At 51.7% G+C, this 25,141-nt stretch overlaps 1 protein-coding gene across 3 annotated transcripts in view; it reads left to right on the top strand.

Annotated features, from left to right (window-relative positions):
- Positions 1-18,833: 18,833 nt before the first annotated feature.
- Positions 18,834-25,141, top strand: part of CNTFR (ciliary neurotrophic factor receptor) — a 37,246-nt gene continuing 30,938 nt past the window's right edge. For all 3 annotated transcript variants that reach the window (XM_037035922.1, XM_037035920.1, XM_037035923.1), the window contains exon 1: positions 18,834-19,002. The gene's annotated coding sequence lies outside the window, so the exon portion shown is untranslated. The remainder of the gene's footprint in view (positions 19,003-25,141) is intronic.

Genomic DNA, 25,141 nt, shown 5'->3' with positions numbered 1-25,141 from the left:
CTCTTCTAAGCTCACATTGTAGCAGGATGGGCTAAGCAATTTGAGTGTTGAGGTGATGTTTGGCTGAGAGGGCAGGAGGGGTTGAGATGTTGGGGACGATGGAGTTGGGACACTTCAGGCCTCAATAAGGTATTGAGTTAGAGCAGGGACAGGGATGAGGGGACCAGGACCAGCAGGCAGTGATCAAAACTCTGAACATTGCATCATCCTTGGCTGTCAAAGGTAGGTTGCCCAGAGTGATGTGGAAGACCCTGAGGGAGAGGCAGGTAATGGAGATTCAGGGGCTATTAGGAAAGACAAGAAACTGCAGCCATGTCTTTGAAATGCAGAGAGGGTCATGGAGCATCTAATATACCACAGAGGCTGTGATGATGACTCAGGTGTCTTGCTACCAGCAACTGCCTGACTTCTCCCCATTCTCTTTGTGGCTAATTTAGGGTTTTTCCTCCCTCCCAGTTCCTGCATATTGCCTTTTCTCTGAGCATCTCCACTGGTGTGTCTTCTACCATCAACAGTTCTTTGAGTGTCATTGGTCCCCAGAGCTTTGGGACCAGGCTACATGCAGACAATTGCTCTTTGGCTCAGCATCCCATCCTCATCCAGCCTACTGTGGCTAGGGTGGGATGATCGTGTGTAATAAGCATGGTGCCCCATGCTGAAGGAATGATTCAGTAAGGTGGCATCACAAGCTCTGAGAGTCCTAGGAGGGGCTCCCAAATGGGCAGCTTGTCATTAGGGCATCATCTGGGATCTCCAAGATGACAGGGGTTAGTGTGGAGGAAAACAGCTGGAGTCAAAATCCCTTGGGAAGAACAGTCTGCAAATCAGAAAATCAGGACATGAACCACAGGCTGAGGGCAGGGTAACATGGGATTCCTGGGCCTTTTCCCTCCTTGGCCTCTGTAGGGCCAAAATAGGGCCTACAGGAGAAAATGCAGGGAGGAAGCAGAGATAGGTGAGGTCTAGTGGTTGGAAAGCCTGACCAAACTAAGGGTGGGAGGGAGAGCATAAGAATTGTGTATCATTTCTGATTCAGTTTTTTCCTACTCTATTCTTAAGCCACTCCAGTATGGCTTTTGCCTCCATGTATTTGTTTGAAGAGATTATGTCATTTCTAAACAGCTCTTTCAAGAAGTTGGATTGTGAATTGGTGGAGAGGTGATAAAGAGCCAGACAGGAATGTAGACTACAGGTAGATTTATTTATTTATAAAGAGTTGGCAGAGACTTGAACATATTTGTGGGCTGTTAGAGGAAGCCAATAGGAAAAGAGATAAAAGATGCAGGGGATTGTGGGTAACCCAGAATGAAACTCCTGAATGGGTGAAAGGGAATGAGACTCAAAAGTCTGGAGGTAGGGACCTTCCAAAGGAAAGAGGAGAGATGATTTCTTATAACAGGAGGGAAGGAGTTAAGGGTGGATATGAATGCAGATAGTGTGGAGGTGGAGGTAGGGCATGAGTGATTTAATAATTCAGAAGGCTTCTATCTCTAGAAGCAGGAGTCCAACTCTGCTGCTGAGAGTGCTCTGTGCTGGTGGGAAGGAAGGGAGACAGTGTTGGAATTGGAAGCGATAACTAGGGCGTTACAGGAGGATGGCCGCACAGGGCTAAAAACCCTGTTTTGGCTGGTGACCATGAAAATGTAGCATCACCCAGACCAATTTGGCTCAGTTGGTTGGGCCTTGTTCTGTAAAGCCAAAGGTCTCTTGTTCAATTCCTGGTCAGGGTAAATGCCTGGGTTGCAGTTGCAGTCCTCCAGTCAAGGTGTGTATGAGAGGCAACCAATTGATGTTTCTCTCCCTCTCTTCCTCCCTCTCTCTCTAAAACATAAGTAAACAAAACCTTAAAAAAGAAAAAGAAAATGCAGTGTCATCAGTCTGGGTGTAGGAGCTCCAGGAACATTGCAGGATAGGCGAGGACTCAGAAAGCATCATTGCATTCTTCCAGACAGGCAGGAGTGATGGAAGAAGAGCGAGAAGACTAGCAAGAGAGTGTATGTAGTAAAGGACCAAGGAACCCAAATTCGGTCTGAAAAGAAGTGATGATAGAAAGGGACAGGAGTCAGTGGCCTGGAGGCCCCCATGCAAATGTCTGAAGTGAGATGGAACAGTTGAAAGAAGTAGAAGAGAGCATTGTAGCTGTATCAGTTTCTAGGCTGCCATAAACAAAGTACCACAAACTGTGTGGCTTAGAACAACAGAAATTCACTGTCTCGCAGTTTTGGAGACTAAAAATCTTGAAATCAAGGTGTCAGCAGGGCCATTTTTCTCCTGAAATCTTTGGGGGAATCCTTCCTTGATTCATCCTAGCTTTTGGTTTGCCAGCAGTCCTTGGCCTTCTTGACTTTTAGAAGTCATTACTCTAGCCCTGACAGGTGTGCCTCAGTAGGTTGGGTGTTGTCCCATAAACTAAAGGGTCACTGGTTTGATTCCTGGTCAGGCTACATGCCTGGGCTGTGGGCCAGGTCCCCAGTTGGGGGGTCTGGCAAGAGGCAGCCAGTGTTTTTCTCCCTCCCTTCCCCTCTCTCTAAAAGTAAATAAATAAAATCTTTAAAAAAAGAATCATTACTTCAGTCATCCGTCTTCACATCATGTCCCATTTATGTATATCTGATTCAATGTCCAAATTTCTCCTTTTTATAAGGATACAAATCATATTGGATTAGGGCCCACCCTAATGACTTCATTTTAACTTGATTACCTCTATAAAGATCCTGTTTACAAATAAAGTCACATTTGGGGGGGTAAATATTTTATTTATTTTAAGAGAGAGGAAGAGAAACCTCGAATGGTTGCCTCTCACATGCCCCCAGCTGGGGACCTAGCCTGCAATCCAGGTATGTGCCCTGACTGGGAATTGAACCAGCAACCTTTAGGTTTGCAAGCCAGTGCTCAATCCATTGAGCCACATCAGCCAGAATTAAAGTCACATTTTGAAGTACTAGAGGTTAGGTCTATGGCCCATAGACCCTGAATGCACCCAATCTCATCTGAAGTACTAGAGGTTAGGACTTGGATGGATCTTTTGGGGAGGAATACAATTCAACCCATAACAGTAGCTAAAGGGTGAGATGGAAGTACCAGTGGCTTTAGGAGTTCTAGGAGCTGACAGGACTTGGTTGTGAGAGTGGATAGCTGGGTGGCCTGGAGGAAAAGTCACTGAAGATGAGGCTGAGGAAATAGGGGGCCAAGGAAGGTGGTAGTGTGTGGGTTAGGGACATGGGGGAGCATCCAGGTGGGTGATGGAGTCATCCAGAATGGAACGTGCTGATCGTTTTTATTACCTGCCTTAGAGGTGGCATGTATAATGAGGACTTAAGAACACAATATAACTGGAGGAGTTACATACTTCCCGTACCTAAGCAAGCATTGAGTTCTGCTAGTTTTGCTTCCTTAGGTCTCTCTCCATTCCCACAACCTCTGTTGATTTGTGCCCTTCATCTTGCAACAGTCTCACTATGCATGTACTGGCCACCTCTGCTCTCCTCCAAACCAAGCTCAGCAGCTGTTCCTTTGTTGAGAATGCTCTTCTGCCAGATGCCATGGCTGTCTCCCTCCCTCCTTCAAGTCCTTGCTCAAATGTCACCTCAACGAGGACTATTCTGACCATTTTGTTTAAAATTGCAGTCAAGCATTTTTATCTTCCTTATTCTGTCTCTCCCTCTTTTTTGTTTGCCTTTTATGTACAGTTTACTACTTTAGTGTTTTTGTTTATTGTTGGTCTTCTTCTGATGAAAATGTAAGCACCAAATGGACAGGAATCTTTGTTTGGTTCACTGATGTAACCTAAGTTTCTTGAACATAATAGGTGCTTGCTGCATATTTTATGAATGAATGCATGCATGCATACTGAACCTCCAAGTGTGTGGACACACCCAGACCTATCATTCTGCTCCCTTAATCTCCCCATGCCCAGATTAGAGGACAAGATCCAAATTCATTCACTGCATGGCCTTAAAGGACCCCCTCTTGGTCACTTTCATGGCTCAGCCCATCTTTGATCTGGTCCCCATGGACCCTGGGCTCTGGCCACACTAATGCTTCACTCTTCCCATGGACCATGAGATTCCTCTGCCTCTGAGCCTTTGCTTTTGCCATTTTGTCTGCATGGAACTCATCAGGAATGTTCAAAGGATACCAGTGCTGGGATTTGAGTACTCCTCAGTACTACCTCGCCACTCCCCTCTGTTTGTCTGGACCACCAACCAACCTGAAGCTCCGGGATCAAGACTGGTTCCCAGGGCATCTCCAGCTCCCACTTTGGTGCTTGCATTGGAAAGGTGATTCTGGCTGCGCTTCTGAGTATGACCACTAGGTGGCAGCATTTGCAAAGGGATAATCCATCCCTTCCCTTTGCTACGTCCCCAGAGGTCCCCAGGAGACTCAAAACAGGAGCCTCAAGTCTAGGCTTGAAATTTGGCCTTCGGTGAGTTCAGTGACCTCTTGGTTATTAAAACAAAAAACAGTTGTGACAAGTATTGTCACTGGGCTTGGAATTTCCAGACCCATGAATACTATAACCACATGTATAGATAATTTCTCTATTGGTGTGATGAGCTCAGAGATTAGGGAAGTTCACTAGACTTCAAGAGTTCAGAACCCCTCATCCAGTCTTCAGAGACAGGCGAAGCTTCAAAGAAGAGGAGGTGATGCTTGTGTAGACTCTTGAAAAAGAAGTGGAAAGGTCATTCTGGATAAAGTATAGGCATGAACTAAGACATAGAGGTGAGAGGAACATAGAAATGACCACTGGAGCTTAAAGTTCAAGACAGGAGAATGAGGAATGAGGCTCAGAGGTGAGAGTGGGCCTGACTGGAAGGGCCTACGAGCCTGACCAGGGAGTTTGTATTTTTTCTTTAGGGTAATAGAAAGTCACTGAAGGCTTTAAGAAGGCAGTGATATGGAATATAAGATTGGTATTAGGTAGCTCTGGCTGCTACAGTGTTGGAAGGTGGATTGAGGGCACTGGGCAGAAGAGCAGTGAGGAGGTTGCCATAGGGATCCAGAGGGGATGGTGAAGCCAGAATTATGGCTGGATTGGGCCCTGGAGAAGCCCCTCCCAGCCCATGAGAGATTTCAAGGTCTGGCGCTTTGAAAGGGTTCTTGGCCCTAGCACCCGCTCCCCCGCCATTGAGCCACCTCAGTCCTTCTGTTCCCGAGGCTCTTTTTGTCTCTATTCTGGCTAGAAGCAAAGTCTGTCAGTTTCCATATGGAGGCCAGAGCGTCCTAGGTTCCTCTCTCTAGATCTGTCAGCCTTGAACTCAGCCTATACCTGTGATCCTTTCATGCACTCCCTTCTTTGACAGAAACACCAGATGGAAGTGTGACATAGGAGCTTCCTCTACCAGGGAGCCAAGGTGAGCACTGGTCATTCCTTGCATCAGAGTTCATGTGTACACATGTGTATATGTGTGTATGCATGCATGTGTATCATTGTCAGGACTGGTGGTGAAGGAAGGGCATCCCTGGCAGGCAGAAGGGCATCACCTGAGGAAAGAAAAGTCTGGAGGTGAGAAAGTACAAAGCATTGTCTGGGGAACAGGTGGCAATGTTGGCAGCAGGGTCTGACAGGGACAGGGCCTGTGAGGTGGGACCTGGAGCCACGACCTTGTACTGCCAGCAGGGGGCACCATAATCAGGTTTTGAGCAGGGATTGGGAGATCACCTTCACTCCCTGAATGGTCTGTCAATACTCCTCATGAATATTCACAGACCTGTTGAATTATGCAGAAAGGATGTAAATGTATATGCAAATTTTGTGCTGCCCTCCCTGTTGCTATGGAAATCAGAGAATAGCAAGGGGGCCAAACCCTAGTGAGACCAGGCTGGAGAGAAGGGAGAAAAGGAGATCCTCCTCTGTCATCCGCTTTCCCCATTCCTGCTGTTTTGGTCTCTTTCTTCGCCTCTCTGTCTTTGTCTCCCCTTGCCTTGCTCTCTCTCCATCTCTGCCTCTCTCCCTCTCTCTCTCTCTGTCTTCTTCATCTCTATATCTCTCTCCCGTTTTTTTGTCTCTCACTCTCTGAGTTTCTCTGTCTGTGTCTGTATATCATTGACTCCATGTCACCGTTGTCCTGTGACTCTGAGACACTGTTTCTCTCTGACTTCATGTGTCTCCCTATCTCTGGCTGTGTCTTTAATTCCACGGCTCCCCTCACGTCTCTGACTCATATCTTTCTTTCTCTGTATCTCTATTTTTGTGCCTGACTCTGTCTCTGACTGTGTCTATTTCTTGATCTCCCTCCTGGGTTCTCTTGCCTCTTTTTTGCTCTGATTCTCTCTCTCAACCTTTTATCCTAATGCTTGTCTCTGATGGGAAGGACAGGAAGCTGCCTATCTGTGCCTGCCTGATGGACTGCTCCACCCCTGGCCCAGCTGTCCACATGGTCAAGGATTCCTAGGTACTCTCCACACACAAAATTCTGCTTTGCATCTGGCCCCTGTCACAGTGTTGTCACAGGACTCCTGTGACAGGCCTAGGATGGATACCAGGACACTAGGGCTCCTGTCCCAGCTCTGCCTGCTGTGACTCTGCCTAGTGTTTCTCTCTTTCTGGATCTGTACCCCCAGCTCTCTCTCCTTAAAGCTGGAGAGCACCTTGAGGCAATGATGTGTTGGGAACAGGGAACTGAGAGGTGAGTCTTAATGGTTCACACATCTGGCCCTTTGCCCAAGGGCTGACGTGAGGGGTCTGGCTGGGGCCCAGGTATGGGGGTGTCTGGGGCTAGTCAAGACCAATCCTGGCCCCCAGAGAAGACTCCTTGCTGAGCCACAGAGTCATATAGAAGCTTTTCCACAGTTTATCTGTGCTCCTGCCTGCTACAGTCAGCCATCCAATCCTCTGTTCGGGTCCTTTGTTTGCCCCGCCTTCATCTGCTTTACAGTCCAGAGCGGCTATTCTACACCATTGTCTGCACTCACAGATCCGCAGTGACATGGGAATGGCATCTGGACCTTTTGTGTGTTCCCCCTCCTCCACAAAAAGGGGCTCTTTGGTCCAGGTGAAGAACACAAGATCCTTTAACCCCATAGTTTCCTAGTCCTGACAGCCTCAGTTTAGGGCTGTAAAGCATATTTGGCTGCCAATGTCATGGATCAAAGTTAAGAGAGATAGAGACAGAGAAGCGGGATCTGTGGAGGCAGCATGGCTCCACACGGGGTTCAGGATGGGGTAGGGGAAGCTCAGAGCAGGACTTGGGTAAGGGTGGGCTGGAGTATTTTGAGGCAGGTAAGCAGCCTTATGTAGAGGTGGAGGGCTTCCCTTTTGGTCCTGGACTCTGGGCAGGTTGCCTTACCTCCAGGCAGGCATTAGACATGGGGGGTCTGGCTTGGGCCCAAGTGTGGGGGCGGTTAGTGCAGTCAGGGCAGGTCCCCTTTCTCCAGGAGGCTGCCAGGCTGAACCTCCAGCTTTCCTTTCCCACCACAAAGGACACAGATACCATCTCTCTTCCCATCAACTGTGATTCGCTCATATTCAGGCCCAGGCGTGATCTTGCTTTTAGGAATCCCATGTTTGGATTAAAAACCTCCCCAGACATCCCACCCCACCCCACTCAGGCCAATCGTGCCAACAGGGGTTGGAGCATGGTCAGACTGGGCTTTTGGGGTGTGGGGGTTCAGGCAGACCCGCACTTAGGGAGAAAAAGAACCAGGAAAAATAGAGACAAAGATAGAGAGGATAATGGAGGTAGAGAAGATGGGGAGAAAGACGGATGGAGAGAACAAATAGAGAGACTTCAGTGGGGAGAAAGCCTGCAGGTGAAAAGGCCTTTAGTGCCCATCAGGCTGGTGCTAGATACTAGACTGGATTATCTCATTTAACTTAATCTTTGCAAGGGTCTTAGGAAATAGCCACTGTTAGGATCCCATTTTACTCCTGAGGCACAGAGACGTTAAGTCGCTTGCCTGAGGCCACAAAGTCAGTAATTGGAGTTAGCTATTTGAATCCTTTGATCTCACTGAAGAGCCAGGGAGAGAGACAGACAGAGAGGGAGAAGTTGGGAGGGAGTCTCACACCAGCATTCATGGGGAATCCGGGAGTCCTGGGGTCATCCTCAAGCAGCTGTGCAGGGGGAGGGCCTTCCCGTCAGGCAACAAACGTGAAGCTTCCGGTCCTTTCTGTGAGCACGGGGGGGGGGGGGGGGGGGCGGGGAGAGAGAGAGAGAGAGAAGGGGAACTCTAGGCCACAGAATCCCTTCCTCCTTCTTGCCACCCTGGTGTGCAACCTGTCCCGCCTGTGCTTCAGATGCGGCCCAGCCAGCACCTTGTTCTGGTGGGTCCCAGGCTTTGAGACCAATTCTTTCTTCCCACATTTATTGAGCACCTGCTAGTTTAGAGGTACACCTGCTCTACATCTACCTCTCTCTTTTCTCATTCATTAGTGAGTAATCCTTCTCATTGTCTAACTTCAACCACCCCTCCTAGGTTCTGCAGTAAAAAAAATAAGATTAGAATTTGGGGACAACTTCAGTGTGGGAGTGGTTAGCCTAATATACACGGAAGTAGTCTGAGCACAGAGAAAAGGTCCCTGAGGGCTGGCTTGGGGTGCCTTCTGGTTTAGAGGCCCCTTCTATTTGGTTTGGAGAGAAGGGTCTTTGGCCCAGCTGGTGGGGGCCTGGAGAGCTGAGCTGTCAGCAGCAGGGAGGACTGGGGTGAGAAGAAAGCCAGGAGCTTTCCTGGGGGAGCTGGGGAGTCCACGTTATGGTTTCTAATGTCTTAGTCCTGGTTTCAATTACCCCCAAAGCTCCCAGGGTTTCTTGACCACTGCAGGCTTCCAGGCTAGAGGAAAGCTTGGGACCCTCCTGGGAAGGCAGGAAACCAAGGGCTCAGGGGTGGAGGTTTGGGGGCAGGGCAGCTTTTTCATCCTCTTCTTCCCATGCCTGGCTGAGAGAGGACCCCAGACGAAGCAGGGCTCTGGGCACAGCAGGGAGGCTGGGGAAGGGGGGCCTACACTATGCTCATAGGCACCTGGTGGAGAGTATACATCAGCCAGCTTCCTAGCACCAGCTTGGCTCCATGGGCCCCACCCTACTCCTGGCTGCTAAAGCCCAGGGCTCTTTCTGGCCTTACTGAAACTGGAAAAGTCCATGTTAAAACTGGAAAAGTCCTGGCTGCCTGTCACTGCCAGAACCAACAAGGATTGAATCTTTGTGGGCCTTTTATTCAGATGCCAGCAGTCTGAAAAGACAGCAGGTTATGTAGCCTCAAAAACCACCTTAACATCTCATCTTATAGGGAGAAGAGAGGGTAGGTGAGGGGTTTGGAAAAAAAGGTTAATCAATAAGAGTTGCAGTCCATCAACTGCAAACCTCTCAAGCACGAAGGTTGGGCTGCGTGCTGACCTTCTGGAGTCACGTAGGTCATGTTCCTGGGATAACAGCTTTCACACAAATTAGTTACTTAAGCCTATCAACTATAACTACAGCTAAAATCTTTAAATCTTGAGTTCCCATGGCATTGCCAGGCTTCTTTTTGGTCTTGTGACAGTCTCAACTCCTGGCTCTCCTTGCACCTCTCTCTCTTTTCATCACGATTTTCAGGATTTCAGGTACAATCCTTTCCTCCCCTTCCTCCCCCTGCTCCCTGATCTCATCATCCCCCAGCAACCTCACAGTGCGCAGGTCAGTCTATGGCTCTGATGAATGCCCATGCACCCGCCACCAGTGCAGAGCGTACTAAGGGCACCGGGAGCTGTGGGACAGGGACAGCACACCTCCAGCCAACCAGCCAGACCCGTCTCAGCACCGCTATTCTCCCCATCCTTGTCCCTACTGGCCATCATCACACAGAGCCTTCACCTGGGTATGTCAAGCCCCGATTCTCTCTCCACCTCAGTGAGTGGCGCCATCATCTCCCAGCCACTCATGCCAAAAACTCTGGAGTCATCTATGGTTTTGTACACAATGTTCCCTCTCTGCCTGGCACACAGTAGGTGCTAATAAATGTCTATGAAATGAAATTTAATTCTCTTTTGTCTCTTGATCTACTCTTTTGTTTCTTTTTCCCTGGGCCTGGGTATCTGTGACATGGTCTTCAAATCTCTAATTGTTCTCTGTCTTCTAAAAGGCAGCAGTTGAATTTTGGGGGTGGGGGCACAGACTGAGGGTCTCTTTTCTTCCCTCCCTCCTGCCCCACTAGAGTGCAGGCTGGCTGGGAGTGGAGCTGTGGGAGATGGAGGGAGGGAGCCAATCTTGGGGCCACATGGCCATCTGTCCATCTGCCCTGTTTGGAAATCAGGCCTTGTTATCAGGAAGACAGCTCTACAGCAACATGGGTCAAGGTCAGACTCTGGGCTGGCACTGGAAGGGGACAATCCTTTGGAGACGTGGGCTTCCTCCACGAAGAATGGGAGGTGAGGGAGATCAGGGCCATTGGGCTGAGAAGGGAGGAAAAGAAGGAGGGAGGGACAGAGGGACAGAGGGAGGGACTTTGTGCTTCTGAGCAGGGAATTAGTTTCATGCCAATTTTTCCAACACAAAATGAAAAACTACATTTGTGATTTTGTACATCCATGCCCCTTTTCCTGCCTTCAAATATGTATATTCGGCTACCAGAGGTGTCTAACCTTTTAGCATCTCTGGGCCACACTGGAAGAAGAAGCATTGTCTTGGACCACACATTAAATACATTGCAACACATAATCACAAAAAAAATCTCATAATGTTTTAAGAAAACTTACGATTTGCAGCCATCCTGGGCTGCAAGTTGGACACCCCTGCTAACCCCTAGTTTTCCTGTCCTCTCTCGTTTCTCTCCCCACCTGGATTCTCTACCCACTCCCTGACTATTTGCTTCTCTTTCCAAACTTACCTACACCCCAGGATCACCCCGGGGAGGGTTCTTGGGAGAGCAGCCACTGAACTGTGTCCAGGGGTCCTGTTCCCTGTGTAGAGTGGCGTGAGGGTTCCTTCAGGGGTCATGGGAGCAAACGGAGAAGATGATTATGAGTGACTCTCCCCAAACCCTCTCCTCTGTCTTCAGCCCCATGGCCCTGCCCCAGGTGAGGCTGGACATGTCTCTCCTGTGGGTCGCAGCAAACACCTCCTCCCTGGCAGCCCTACTTCCAGACTTAGCCTTTCTCACACACACCCCCACCCGGCAACCTCAATGATCTCTCTAAAACAAAAATCGGGTTCTATTCCTCACCTGCTTGACGCCTTTCTAGGCCTACGTGGCCTTGGCACCCAAGGTATTTCAGATGTGGTCTCTGAGCCACTCAGCCTGCTTTCTGGGTCTCTGTTTAATCCTTTACTGGATACCAAACCCTCTTTCCCTAAGCTTGCAAACTATTCAGATGGGCTTCCTCCCTTGTGCCCCGGGGCTTTACGCCCCCCCCCCCCCCCGTCAATGTTGTCCTGCTCATTTGCTTGTATCAGTCATTCATTCAACCCTATTTCGATGCTTAGGAGCACCTGCTCTACGTCAGACCCCGTGCAAGGTTCCTGAAGATGGAGTCCACAGGTCTGACCTCACGGAGCTCACAGGCACTACACGGGAATTAGGTAGCTAAGGGACACACTAACCGCCCTAAGGAAAAAGAGTACAGCACTGTGGGAGAGGACACAGGGCCTTCATTTATGCTTCTCTTAGATGGCATTTAGGCTGTCACCTCTGGCCTGAGGGAGCTATGAAGCCAGACAGTGCACTCTCACACGGACAAATTATATACTCACATATTTTGGTTAGTATACATCTTCCCTGACTAGAATGCAAGTCCCGTGAGAGCAGGGGATTAAAAAAAATTTTTTAGACTGAAAGTAAACAGTAAAGTGCACAAACCTTAAGTGCACAGCTCAAGTTTTGACGTACCTGTGTGCACTCTTGGACCCCGCCCCCAGCAAAGGTAACTGCAGTTCTAACTTCTATCACCACAACGAGTTTCTCTGTTTCGACCTTAGTTCTAACTTCTATCACCTTAACGAGTTTCTCCTTAAACTAAAGGACATCACTCAACATGTATTCTTTTAGGTCTGGTTCTTTTTTGGTCTTTGCTCAACATTTTGTCTGTGAGCTTTACCTATTTTTGCTGTGTGTAGCTACGGTTGATTCTCCTCCATTGTTGTCACTGCATCACAATTTATTCATTCATTTGGGTTGTTTCCAGTTCTAGACTATCATGAATAAAACGGCTATGAATGTTCTTGGTGAACTCTACAATAATTTCTTTTTTAAAAAATATTTATTTTATTTTCAGAGAGAGAGAAACATCTGTCAGTTGCCTCTCGCACACCCCTAACTGGAGACCTGGCCCACAACGCAGGCATGTGCCCTGACCAGGAATTGAACCAGTGACCTTTCCAGTTTGCAGGCCAGTGCTCAATCCACTGAGTCACACCAGCCAGGGCTACATTAATTTCTCTTGGGTGTATATCTAGGAGTGGAATTGCTGGTCATAGGGCAATACATACGTTCATCTTATTAGATCCTTTTTTAAAGGTTTTATTTATTTCTTTATTTTTAGAAAGAGGGGGAAGGAGGGAGAAAGAGTAAGAGAAACACTGATGTGAGAAACATCGATTGGTTGTCTCTCATATGTGCCTCAGCTGGGTACCGAACCTGCAACCCAGGCATGGGCCATAACAGAATTGAACCAGCGACCTCTCACTTTGTGAGATAATGCCCAACCCACTAAGCCACACCGGCCAGGGCTTCATGGAGAGAGAGGAAAGGAGGGATGGATAGAGAGAGACACAGAGAGAGACAGAGAGGGGAACACTGATTGGTTGCCTTCTCATCTGCAACTCAACCTGGAATCAAACCCACAACCTGGGTATGTGCCCTGACTGGGAATTGAACCTGTGACCTTTCTTTCAGTCTGCAGAAGGATGCTCCAACCAACTGGGCCATACCAGCCAGGGCTCAGCTTAGTAGATCTTGCCAAACAGTGTTCCAAAGTGGTTGTATGAATTTACACACGTGTGAAGTTCTAGATGGTCTGCATCCTCGAAAGGGCAGGCATTTTTGTCTGGTTCAGTGCTGTATCAAATCACTTAGATCTATGCCAGGCACATGGTAGGTCCTCAATACGTATTTATTTTATTAATTTTTTAAAAGATTTTATTTTTAGACAGAGGGAAAGGGAGGAAGAAGGGGAGGGAATCATCAATATGTGGCTGCCTCTCACACCCCGCCTACTGGGGACCTGGCCCAGTACCCAGGCATGTGCCCTGACTGGGAACCGAACCAGTGACCCTTTGGTTCATAGGCCAGTGCTCAATCCACTGAGCCACACCAACCAGGGCTCGATACATATTTATTGACTGCTTTATGAATGGGGGAGCCATCAGCCTTACTGGGGTCCTTCTCTCACTAATCTGCTGTGTGTCTCTGGGTAAGTGACTCTCCCTCTCTGAGCTATTTCTGTAGCATAAGGTGACTGACACAAGGGGGCTTTGCCTTACATTGCCAGCTGGGTGCTGTGAAAGCTGGATACCTGTTCATTCATTCACTCCATGTGTGTTTATTAAGGTCCTACTATGTACCTGGATGGTGAGGATAGAATCTGTGGCATGCCACTTATAGCGTCTTTCAGGTCAGCCAAAACCAGGGTTGACTGCCCATCTTGTCCCCAACTCATCTTCCTAGAGCCTGCCCCACCCTCCTCTGTCCAGCTCTGACCCAAGGGGGAGGGGGTCTGGACCAAGCCTAAGGATGGAAAATGTTATTAATAATCAAGAAAACATCCAAGAGGAAGAGACCAGGAAAACAACTTGGGGAAGGCTCCTCGCCCAGGGGAGGGGGGCCTTGCCCTGGGCCTCGGGACAGCTCCGGCCGTCCTCCTGCCGCCCTTTCTGGGAAGTTGCCAAAGGAGTGGAATTTTAGCCAAAAATGGGAAAAAAGGCACCCTAATTATTTATGAAAAAATATGCCCCCCATGTAAATTCTGCTTCCCCTGGGGGCTGCCCCCCACTCTGTTACTTTCCTCCTAGTGATCCCCCTGCTTGGTCAGGCTGAGGGGCCCTGGAGACACTGGGCTGGGGGCAGCGGAGGAATTTCAACATGAAATGTTTTGTTCATTAGCAGAGAACATAGGGGGAAATTCCCTTTTTGCCTGGGCCTCGGCAGCCCAGGCAGATACTCAAAAGCTATTATAAAAAATAGAGTCTGGGCTGCAGAGTGAGGTGGGGGGGGGGTTCAGTTGGGGGGTGGGCATGGCCATTCTCTCCCCTTCTCTTAGATTCCTGGCTTTCGGGGGTTTCCTGAACCTTAATCCTTCCTCCATTTGGGGATTTCATTTTCAATGTCTCAGGTTGCCCTCAAACTTCCTTCTTGGCAAAACAGGAGGAACTGGAGTTAGACTAGAGTTAGAACTTCCCAATAAGAAGGAGGGAAGGATGTCAAAGAGAGGAGGGAAGGCCTTGGATCTTTCAAATACTTTAGAATTCTGAGAGAATATTTTGGGATCAGTTGGCAGCAGATCTGAGGGAGGTCTGGAGCAGAGAAATCACCTCTTTCTATCCCGATGGTTTTAGGAGGAGCAAAGAGGAGGCACTTCCAGAGAATTAGGGGCAATTTCAGGCTGAATACTTTCATTCTCCCAGCATGGCTTCAAGCCTCTCCCACTCTCTACCTTTAGGGAATCTTTGCTGTTTTCTGGTGCCAGAGGTTGGAAGGTCAGGGCACACTTAGGCGGAGATCCAGATGGGAATCTGCAGGATGGGGGCGGGGGGTGCTGTGAGTGGGCCTTAGGTGCTGTCCCAGGATGGTGCTGGGAGCTGCTTCAGGATGGAAAGTGAGTACTAGGGTGGCGTGGCTGGACTATTAGTGTGTGTGTGTGTGTGGGGGGGTGCTCTGGGCCCCCCTCCCTTGCTCAGCCTAGGGCTGTGTCAGGATCGGGTTTCTCGGCGCCTGGAGCCTCCGCGAGGCCGAGCTGTTCCCGGGCCTCCGCCAAGCCGCCCGGGGCGCTGGCACTGCGTGAGGAAGCAGGGGGGTTGAGGGGGAGTGAGGGGGGACTGCAAGGGCTTTTACGTAACTGCCTCCCGGAGCCCGCCCTGCCCCGCCAAATCCCAGTGTGGGACTCTGTGTGATTGAGAGAGTGTGTGACTCTGAGTGTGCCTGTGGAACATGCGGTGTGACTGAGTCTAGGTGTGGGTATTGTGTATAAGTGTGACGGGGAGTTCCGCCCTTCTGGGACCTCTAGTTCCCAGTTCTGAGCAGGGGGCTCTGACTCCCCACTGGGCCACATCGAGATTAAATATAGGCGTTCGACTCTGAGACTGGGGGTGTGACTTTACATGATGATGTGTTTGACATTTGTAGGAAAAACACAGCCCGTGTGTGTATGTGTCCAATGGCGGGACTTTTCTGATGGTATAGCAGATTAGAAATAAGCACTGCTTCAAAAGGAGCAATGGAAAAAGTAGACCGCAGGAGGCGCAGTATGCGGCAGAGGTTCGCACATCAGTAGGAACAGGGAAGGGTCCTAGCTACGCAAAGGCTCGGGATGGCACAGTTGACTCCTGAGAGTTGGAGATTAGAGATGATCCAGATTTAGGTTACCTGCCAGTGTGAAGGAGGGTGGGGCCAAAAGTCCTGCCTTCCACAAAGTCCCTCTTTTATGGTAGGTATAAAATTCCAGGAACACAAAGTCAAGAACTTCCCCCAATTTCCCAAGACCTTTTAGGGTTGTCAAATCTGGGATCCTCATTACTTGCAGGACACCAGAGCTCCCAACTGGGGGCGTTATTTCTTGCTTCCTCTTATGGGAGAGGCATGGTGAAGATGGGATGGGAATGGCGGGAGGGTGTCAGGGAACTGGTTTCGTTTAAGGATAAGTGCGTCGTGAGAGAAGGGGACTGTCGCAAAGCTGGGGAGACCAGGGATAGGGACGCCTAATAAAGCTAGAGAGGAGACAGGATCCTGCAAGGGCTTTTAAGCCCCGTCTAAGAAGCCTGGCTTTGTATTCGCGGCAGTAAGGTCTGGGAGTGTTAAACACCAAGGCTTAGGAAGCTCAGAAGCTAGTGTGTAGATAAGGCGTTGGAGGCGGCAGGAGCCGAAACCCAGGAGTAATCTGTTGCCTAGTTCAGGTGGGAGAATCGGTTCTGGGCCAGACTCTGGCGACGGCAGGGAGAGAGGGCCGCACCCTGGATGTTTTGGAGGTGGGCGCTGCCTTGGTGCAGCAGCCGCAGCCAGAAGAGGACCGCGCGTCCCGCACTGCCCGCCAGGTGTCGCTGCGGCCCCGGGGAAGCGGGCGCCGTTGCAGCCGCCGGGTGCTGCGCCGGGAGGAACTGCCGCTGGATAGACGCCGGGATTCCGTCCGACGTGCGCCTCTTGTCCTCGCGAATTCTCTGACACATCTATGTGTCGGGCTCCCACTCCCTAGTTGCTCCGCGCGGGCCCTGCCCCGGCACCCGCGGATTTAGGCACTGTGGACGGCAGCCCCCGCGTCCCCAGGCGGAGACAGAACGCGCCACTACAAAGAGGCTTTGCCTGGGACGCTGGAGGATACCCAGGTCAAGTCAGTGAAACAGTGACCACCGGATAGAGACGCCTGCTCTCTCTGCCGAAGAGGAGCAGCCCTCTGAGCACACAATCACGCCCCACGCCCAGTTTCGGTGCAGGGGGAGGGACAATTTCTGACCCCCAAAGCTATCTTTGCTACCGACCCTGGTCCTTCCTGGTACTTACCATGTGGTCCTGGTCTGCAGCCTAGGGACCTGGAGGATGGGAACCCAGAGAAGCCGGCTCGGGGACACTTACTGTGGGTGCCGGTGGGCTGCTCTCAGCTGGGCGCCACTATTTCGCTGTGTCCTTAAACCCCAGCCAGCCCTCTCTGAGCCTCGGCCCCGCTGATCCTTTCTGGTTGCACAGAGGGGATTCTGCGGCCAAGGAAGTCAAAGTGAAAAAAAAAAAAAAAAAAAAGCCCAGACTTGGTGGAAAGGGTTTTCCTCTGCCACGGGCTTCCCTGAGGTGTTTGTTGGGAAAGGGCCTGGCGCTCTGGGGAGCCTACTGGGGAAGGGTGGGAGGAAGCTGCGAGATATTTCCTTCCCCTCTCCCACCCCCAGCCCTGAAGCAGCTCCCTGGAGGTGCTAGGCGCAGAGATTATGGGTCAGAGGTCAGGTGAAAAAATCCGTGGGGTGGAGATGGGAGTGGGCCACTAGTACTCCACCCCTGGCATTCACCCCTTCTGTTGACTTCTCGCGGGACCTCAGAGGTTGGTTGGGTTGTCTAACCTTAATATCCCCAATGTTGTAACCAGAGGGCGGGTTGGGGCGGAGGAGCCTGAGCCAGAGAAGTGAGCCTACCCTAGGAGGCCCAAGCTGGGAAAGGAAAGCTGTAGGGGTGAACCTCCTGCTTCGAACTCTCCTGTGGGTCCAGGCATAGGGGGTGCTTCCTCCCTTCCCCCTTAATCCCAGTGGATTTTTCTCCAGGCCAGGTGTCTAGGGAGTGAGGAAGGAGAGGGGAGTTGTGAAACCAGAAAAGTCGGTGTTCCTGCTGCCTGTCACTAACAGAACCAGTAAGTAGAGACAAGGATTGAATTTCCATGGCTGTTTTATTCAGATGACCAGCAATCTGAGAAGATGGTGGGTTATGTACCCTAGAAGACCATCTTACATTTCATCTCAAGCTGACCTTCTTTTTATGAGAAGAAGTGTAGGTAAGAGGTTTGGAATTCAGAGAAAAGGTTAACCTCCAAGGCTAAGCAGGGCTGGGCCTGGTTAGTACTTGGATGGGAGATAAAGGATGCAGTTCCCCAACATTCCCAGCATCACTGCACCGGTTGACCCGTGATTCTTTTTATCTGTGTCCTGGGCAAAGGGCATCTCTCCCTGGAGCACAATGGCTCGGATACCAATTTCATTGCTTGTCCTCCTGGGGCATAAAGGTCAAATTGCCTGTGGGTGCTCTGGAGTCAGGGTGGGTCATACCTTCAGTTCCTGGAACAATAGATTTTTACAGGCAATAATTAGCTTAACTATTAATTAAGCTTAACTATAACGTAAAACTAAAAAATTTTCCAACTCCTGAGTTTCTCCATCAGTAGTATTGGTGTCACCAAGGATTTGGTGGGAGGCAACGACCTGGGGTCCCAGCCTCCTCCATTTGGGAGCGGGGGAGCAGAAAGCCCCCTTGGGCAGGGAATGTGTGGTATTCCTAGGGGCGGTAGGGCTAAGGGAGGGGCCAGAGGGCTGACCTTCTCTGAGGAAAGTGGGGCCTGGGCGCTCTGGCTTGCGCTCCTCTTACGGAGATGCCGGCAGTCCTAGAGTTGGCCCGGGTGTGCCAGGGTGTTTCAGGGTGTTTGTACAGGCAGTTCGGGCCTGAACGAACGGCAGTGTGTGCAGCAGAGACCTAGCCAAGGCTGAGTGAGAGAGCGAGTGTGAATGAGCGACCCCGGGGGATGGGTGCGCGCCCAGCGGCCCTAGGGGATCTGGCGGAGTGGGTGTGGGTGTGTGTGCGCGCGCGTCTTTGAGACCCGCGGTCGGGGCTGCGCGTGAAGCGCCGGGATCACAGCCGTCTGGAGGGCGTTCCGGAGAAAGGGCGAATGTGAGGGGGCCACGCGTGCCAGTGCGGGCAAGTGTGTCAGTGGCGGGGGTGGGGTGGGCGTGTGCCAGCTCGAGGCTACTGGAAGAGGGGCTCACAGGCCTGTGGAGGGTGAGTGTGCCCGAGCGAGCGGGCTGCGCGTGCCAGGCGCGGGAGCGGGCCAAGGCGGGGGTGCGCGGGGGCCGTGGCCAGGAGGGGGTCGTGACGCGCGGCCGCGAAGGCTCCGGGAGACAAGGCGCGAGGGGGAGGGGAGCGAGGGCGCGCGCGGCCGAGCGGGCGCCCGCGGTCACATGGGCGAGGGAAGGAGGGAGGGAGCGCGCGAGGGAGGGAGGAGGATGGGGGGGTTAAAGCCGCCCAGCGCCGAGGAGCCGGTGCAGAGCGGGCGGCGGCGGCAGCTCCAGCCGGCGCGGCGCAGGGCTCGGCGGCAGGATCTGGGCAGCGGTGCTAGCTTCGCGCTCCTTGCCTCGCTCCGTGCCCCGGGCTATAGGAGGACGAGGCGCGGATCCCCGGCGGTCCGAGGGCGCGGTGAGTACCTCGCAGCGGATCTTGCGCGGCCGGACCCTCAAACCCTCGGGCTGACCCACAGACCCGCGGCCCTCGTGCGCGTGTGGGCCCGCAAACGGGTGGGGGACAGGAAAGTTCACAGGAAACTTTGCCCGCAAACTCGGGAGCCGGGGCGCAGGAGAAGCAGCCCCCCCACGTCTATGCAAGCCGGGGGGTTGGGCGTGGTGGTAGTGGGGGCGGACAATGGGCTTGGGGAGGTGGCCAGGGTAGATTGTCCTAGCATCCCTGTTCTCCCTCACCCCTCGGCAGTGCGCTCGGGGTATGGGAAAATTCCGGAGCTGGGGGTCGCAGTGACCCCCGCGCGCCCGGAGGCGGCTTCCTTCTCCCGCAGAAATTTGTACTTAAAAGCGCCCAGGGGTGTGAACGGATGCGTTTGCCAGTGTCTCTGTGTCCATGTGAATCCCGTGTGTGTGTGTGTGTGTGTGTGTGTGTGCATGTCTTAGCATGAGCCTGTCTGTGATTTCCTAGCGTGAGTGTGCCTGATATCTGTCCACACAGTGGGGCTCCTCCAGTGTCTCTTTGTAAGTCCCCACTGTCCGTGTGGGTACGCTTGTGGTGTATTCCCGTCTCTTTGTGAGTCCGCCCGTGTGAGTCTCCTTCAGGGCGGCTCTGTGAGAGCCGGCTTGGGTGTCCCTGTGTTGTTCTGAGTAGTGTATCTCCCGTGCGTGGGGGCTGGGCCGCGGGGAGGTCACCAGACGGACAGCTCTCCTCCGGCTCCTCTCCTCTCCAGAGCCTCTCTTGCGTCTAGCTCTCTCACTGCTCGCTCCTTGGCCCCCTCCCCCCTTCAGTAGCTTCAGGCGGGCAGGACTATTTCACGCCTTGTTGAAAATTCAGGATTTTCTTTCTCTTTCCGTCTAGTCTCTCTTTGAGAAGCGTCTGTGTGTGTCTTGTGTGGCTGGCAGCTTGTCTGCAACACTGGGTGTGTGTGTCTGCACGCCTCTATAGGAGTGTGTCTGTAACATTAGTTGTTTTGCCTGTGGTGTGTGCTATGATTGTGTTTGTGTCATTGGGGCTGTTCGTGTGGCTGTAATCAGTGAGGTGGTGGGAGTCCGAAATGCTGGATGTGTTCATGCATCTGTAATTGCTGTACGTCCGGGGGCTCTGAAACGCAGAATGCATTTCCGTGTGTCTAATTCTGGGTGTGATGGTGTACCACTGCGTGTGTGGGGTGGGGGCTCCAACAGTTGGGTGGTCCTATGGCTGTAGATAGGGCTAGCCTGGGCTGGGAGGTGGGGTGAGGGGCCTGTGTGTCTCAAAAAATTATGCCCCATGTCTCCACTGTCAAAACTCACACAAAGCCTCTGGACTGGTTCTTGGCGCTCCTGGCAGGATTGGTGACGTAAAACAAAGGTTCGCACTCCATCAGGGCCAATACTCCACCTGGGACCCTAGCTTTACACAGACTAGGAGTTTAAAGTTCACATTCAAGACTTCTTGGGGTTCTGGAATTCATACTCAGCTTCACACTGGGACACTTACATTCGCAGGGACTCACACTCAGAATTACACCAGGACAATGGGACTCACTCAGATTCATACTTACGTTCTGGGTTCATATCCGGCTATACATTTCGGTCCTCCAGTTTATATTCAGACTGGGACCCTAGGCTCACACTTAGATTGGCATTTCTGTCTGGACTTAGCTCATAGACTTACACTGAGAACTGGAGCCTGTGCTTGGAATCTCACTGGGATTCACAAGTTGAACTCACACTAAGACCCTGGGGTTTACTCCATTCACATCTACATTTTGGGGCTCACACTGAGAGTTACATGAAGACTAGGGACTCAGATGCAGACTCCTGGGGAGCCCAGGGCTCACGTTTGAACTTGAGGACTCACATAGGACATGGGTTCACAGGCTCAGGCTTCCATCTTGGAGCTCACACTGAAACTCCATCCAGAACTCTAGTGATCACACGAAGGATTCTCACTTCCACCCTGGGATCACTCAGAGACCCCGTGCTCACACTCAGACTTACAGAGGAACCCCAGTGCTCATGTTCAGAATGCCTTTAAGATTAGCGGCTGACGCTTACTCTTGCTGTAGAACTCATAATGCTAATGTGTGCTGACCTGCATGGGAATCATGGAGCCCTACTTTAGTCCTGGGGCTCAGAGTCGGATGCACACTGGGGCCTGGGTTCACACTCAAACCTCTACTTCCATCTTCAAGTTCATACTCAGACTGACGTCCCCGGTGATGACATTAAACTTGCCCTTCCATCTTGGGGCTGATGATACTCAGACCTGCGCTAGGTTCCTAGTGCTCACACTCATAGTCATTGCTTCCACGTTGAGGCTTTCATACTCACATGGGGGCCTTGGGGTTCACCCAAGTTACTCTCTTAACTGGGGCTCAGACATTCAAATGCACACTAGGACTGTGGTGTTCACACTGTGAGTGGAATTTAGAACTCATATTCAGATACACCCAGGCTTGCTTTGGGTTTATGCTGTATATCAGGACATTCGGGTGAGGAACAGAGACTGCTACAAAACCTGTCCCTTCCAAAAGCAGGGCGGGGTGGGGAGGGGAGGGGGTACATGTGTGGTCACATCCTCACTTGGGCAGTGGGCTGATGCAGAGGGTGATGGTAAAACACAGCCAGTTAAACTTTTCTGCCTTTGCTTCCCCAAGGAGACTAGGCTCTTGGTGGGAAGGTCTGAGTAGCTTTATGTTACAGGGGTAATATGTGCCCCGAGAGTCTCCCATGTGCCTTGTTTATGCACATTCCCCTGAAACAGTTTTGGTCTATTCCTTCTGTGGTAGAGAGGGTCAGGTGTGGTGAAATAAGACTCATGTCCACCCAAGACATCACCCCCACCCCAGTGATCCTTCCAGTGGGAGGGTGTGGAGCTGATCTGGTGAGGGGTAGACCTCTGGCTCCTTTGAGCATTCAGGATGTTGAATCTCTGATTCTCAGGGGGGGTTGTCGCTCCCGAGAAGGTAGCTGGAGGAAGAAACTGGATAGGAACCCAGCCTCTCTTTTCTGCCCTGGTTAGAGAGGGATAGAGGCTAAGTTTTGTTATCGATCACAGTCTCCTGGAATGCCTGTTGAGCTTTTATCCCATCTCCAGGGGATGCTCTAGGTTCCCCTCTGCTCCTCAGAAGAACAGTAGTCTGGGGGCTGGGAGGGGTGGGGCCATGTTGGGTGACGTTGCCACCAACCCTAGGACTCCACCTCCTTTGGAGTCACTGTCTGGGCTTTAGATGCCCTCCTACTGTGGGACCAGTGGGTGGGGTGCGTGAGGCACACTATCAGCCCTTGGGACCCCAGGAAGTCAGGACCTGACCCTCAGGCTCTGGTGACTGAGCTGTAACTGCTTCCAGTCCCTGAAGGGGACACATGCTCTCCAGCCCCCCCTATGGGGGTGGGGGGAACTTCGAGGCAAGATGCCCTGCTCTCTGCCTTTGGGGAGTTGAAGTGTAAATGAATCTGAGACATATGGAGTGGATTTTCTTTGAAATGCAGATGGGTTAGGGGGGACCATGTGTGCCTGGTTTGGGGGGGTCTCAGAGAGCAAGAAGGCTGAGAAGAGAGAGCTGACCCCTTCTCCATACGGACTATGGGACTTCAGCTGTGTAAACTCCTGTGGCCCTGAATGACCACACCCACCAGGGCTCCTGGCTTCCTGTGGGGAGGAGCTGAGAAGGCGAGTGTTCCCTCTGGGCCAGGAGCTCTGAGGTTGTCACCCCCTTGCCTCTGCAGAGGGCAGAGAGCCCCCAGAGAGCAGAGCCATGCTGGTTTGGGGGTCGAAGAGCCAGGAGCTGGGAGGGGGGAAGGGGTGGAAGGAGGAGCTGGGACAGATGTGAGGACAGTTAGACCCTGCCTCATGGGGAAGCAGCTCCTAGAAGCTGGGGCCAGAACTGTTGCAGAAGAAACTGAATTAGACTGTGGCAGTGATACTGGCCAGCACAGGGGCTGATCCTGCGGTTTAGGAATGGACTGAAGAGTCCTCAATCCTGCAGGAGGATTGGTTCTTCCAGACGGGGGCAGTCTGTTTGCCCACCATACACTGTACTTTCCCCTTATAACACTAAGCAAGTTTGTGTAGTAATTGCCCATGAACTCTGTGGGAGACCCAGGGACTGGGTCTGCTTTGCTCCCCACGGTGCACTGCCCCTGGCACAGACCTGATACACAGTAGGAGGGCGGTGTTGATTAAACAGTACATCTTTTTTTCCTCCCATCAGACTGAGTGCTCCTCATGGGCAGAACCATAACCCCAGCTCCCAGCATAGTGCCTGGGAGGAGTCAGGTGCTCAATATATGTTAAGGAATGAATCACTGAGTGGGGACTTCCTGGAGTCTGTGGCTTGAGACTCAACATTTGTACACCCCTGTTTGGCTTGAAGGATCCCTGCGTAGTTTGCAGGCTAGACTAAAGGAAGGACTTCCCTGTACTTAGGGATGGAGAGCAGAGGGTAGGCAGCTTCTTCTTGGTAAAGTTCTGGACTAGGGGACACTGGGATAGGGCAATGACCTTGATTCTGTGGCAGAGGTCAGAGGTCACCCCTGTCCTTTCTCCAGCTTCAGGATTTTTCAAAACATGGTTAAGTCTTCTCCCCGTGCTGTTGTGAGAGTGTCTTTTTGTCTAGGTCTGGGTTTCCTGGGCCATAGCTGAGACAATAGACCCCATCTCTGGGCCTCTGAGGCTGGGCTCTGAGATTGTGAAGCTGTTGTGGGTACCACGGACTGTCTGTATTGGTTATTAACAGAGGCTGTCTCAGAACACAAGATTCGGATCCTAAAAATACCCTGTTCAGCCAGAGCCTAGGAGTTGCCAATGTTGGCTGGTGTTGCAGTGGCTGCATATTGATCAGAGAGACGCAGAGCCAGGAGGGACTGGAACAGTCTGGGGAAACTGAGGCAGCATGGGCAGGAGATGCACAGAAGACAGGACCTTTGTTTTCTGTGGAACAAAAATTTATAAAATTAGTAGTGTCCATTCGTCAAATTATAGTATGGCAACATGTAGGGTAATCTGTTACCTTACACTGCAGAGAACTTCCTTCTGAGATGTATCAGGAGATAAGTCTGATATCAGACGTAAAAATTAACTAGTCAATAATAACTATTTCAAGTCCAGCTTCAGGACGTTCCAAAATAAGTGCGTGGTGCTAGACTTTTCTGAGCCACTGCCCACACCCCTTCTTCCCAGAGCCCTTCCTTGGAGTCCGGGTCCCAAGGAGGGTCTTGTACACCCACCTGACCTCTCACCCCCAGGCCTCTGTGTGGCCCCTCTCCCTAGGAGAAGGGAACTGCACAGTGGTCTCCCAAAGGTAGAAAGAGCCCTGCCTCTGAAGTCAGATGCCCTGTGACCTTGGCCTGTGAGCTGACCTACCTGAGCCCCTCTGTGAAATCACGGGATGGGGGCTGCCGGGCCCTGGCCCAGGCCGGAGAAAAGGCGGTTTTGGAACCCATCCAGGCCCCTGACGTCAATGACTCTCCAAATAATGGAATCAATATTGGGTGGGGTGGGGGGGCGAGCGTGAACCAGGCCCCAGCGATTAGAAACAGATCAGCACAAACCCGCAGCTGATTCTGATAGAGCTGCCTTGGAGAGCTAGGGTGGGAGGCCTGGAAGGAGGTGGATCTTCATGGGAGCAGAGGCTCAGGAATGGGAGGCTCAGCCCCCGAGTGTCCCCCAAGTGTCCAGAGTATGAGGGTACGCAAGTGGGCAGAGACTCTGGGGCTGCCTGGGTCAGAATGGTAGGGTAGGGACCTCTGTCCTGGTCCCTTTCTCCTCTGAGCCTGTGGGGTTCCAAGGCTAGGGGAGACTTCATCCGGTCTTTGGGTGATAAAGAGTGGGCAAGGGCAATTCAGAGTCCATCTCTCTGCGTCCCAGACGCAGGTCCCTAGGCTGAGTTGTACTAAGGGTCACAGGTTGCACCCAGGGGAGAGAGAGAGTTGTGAGTAACCTAAGGGAAATGACCTTTTGCTTGGAGTCAGAAGGCATTAATCTAAGATTGGGAGGTAGATATTCCCCCTCAGGTTGGGAGTTTGGCCTCTGCTATCAGCTCATGTACTTTCAGCCCCCTAGAAGGCAGCAGGTGAGGATAGAGGGGGCCATGGGGTCCGTAGGGGGCTGGCCT

Source organism: Sturnira hondurensis, unplaced genomic scaffold (assembly GCF_014824575.4).
Source record: "Sturnira hondurensis isolate 20B ecotype Veracruz unplaced genomic scaffold, ASM1482457v3 Scaffold0022566, whole genome shotgun sequence".
Classification (NCBI taxonomy): domain Eukaryota; kingdom Metazoa; phylum Chordata; class Mammalia; order Chiroptera; family Phyllostomidae; genus Sturnira; species Sturnira hondurensis.
This window is presented reverse-complemented; position numbering and strand designations above follow the sequence as displayed.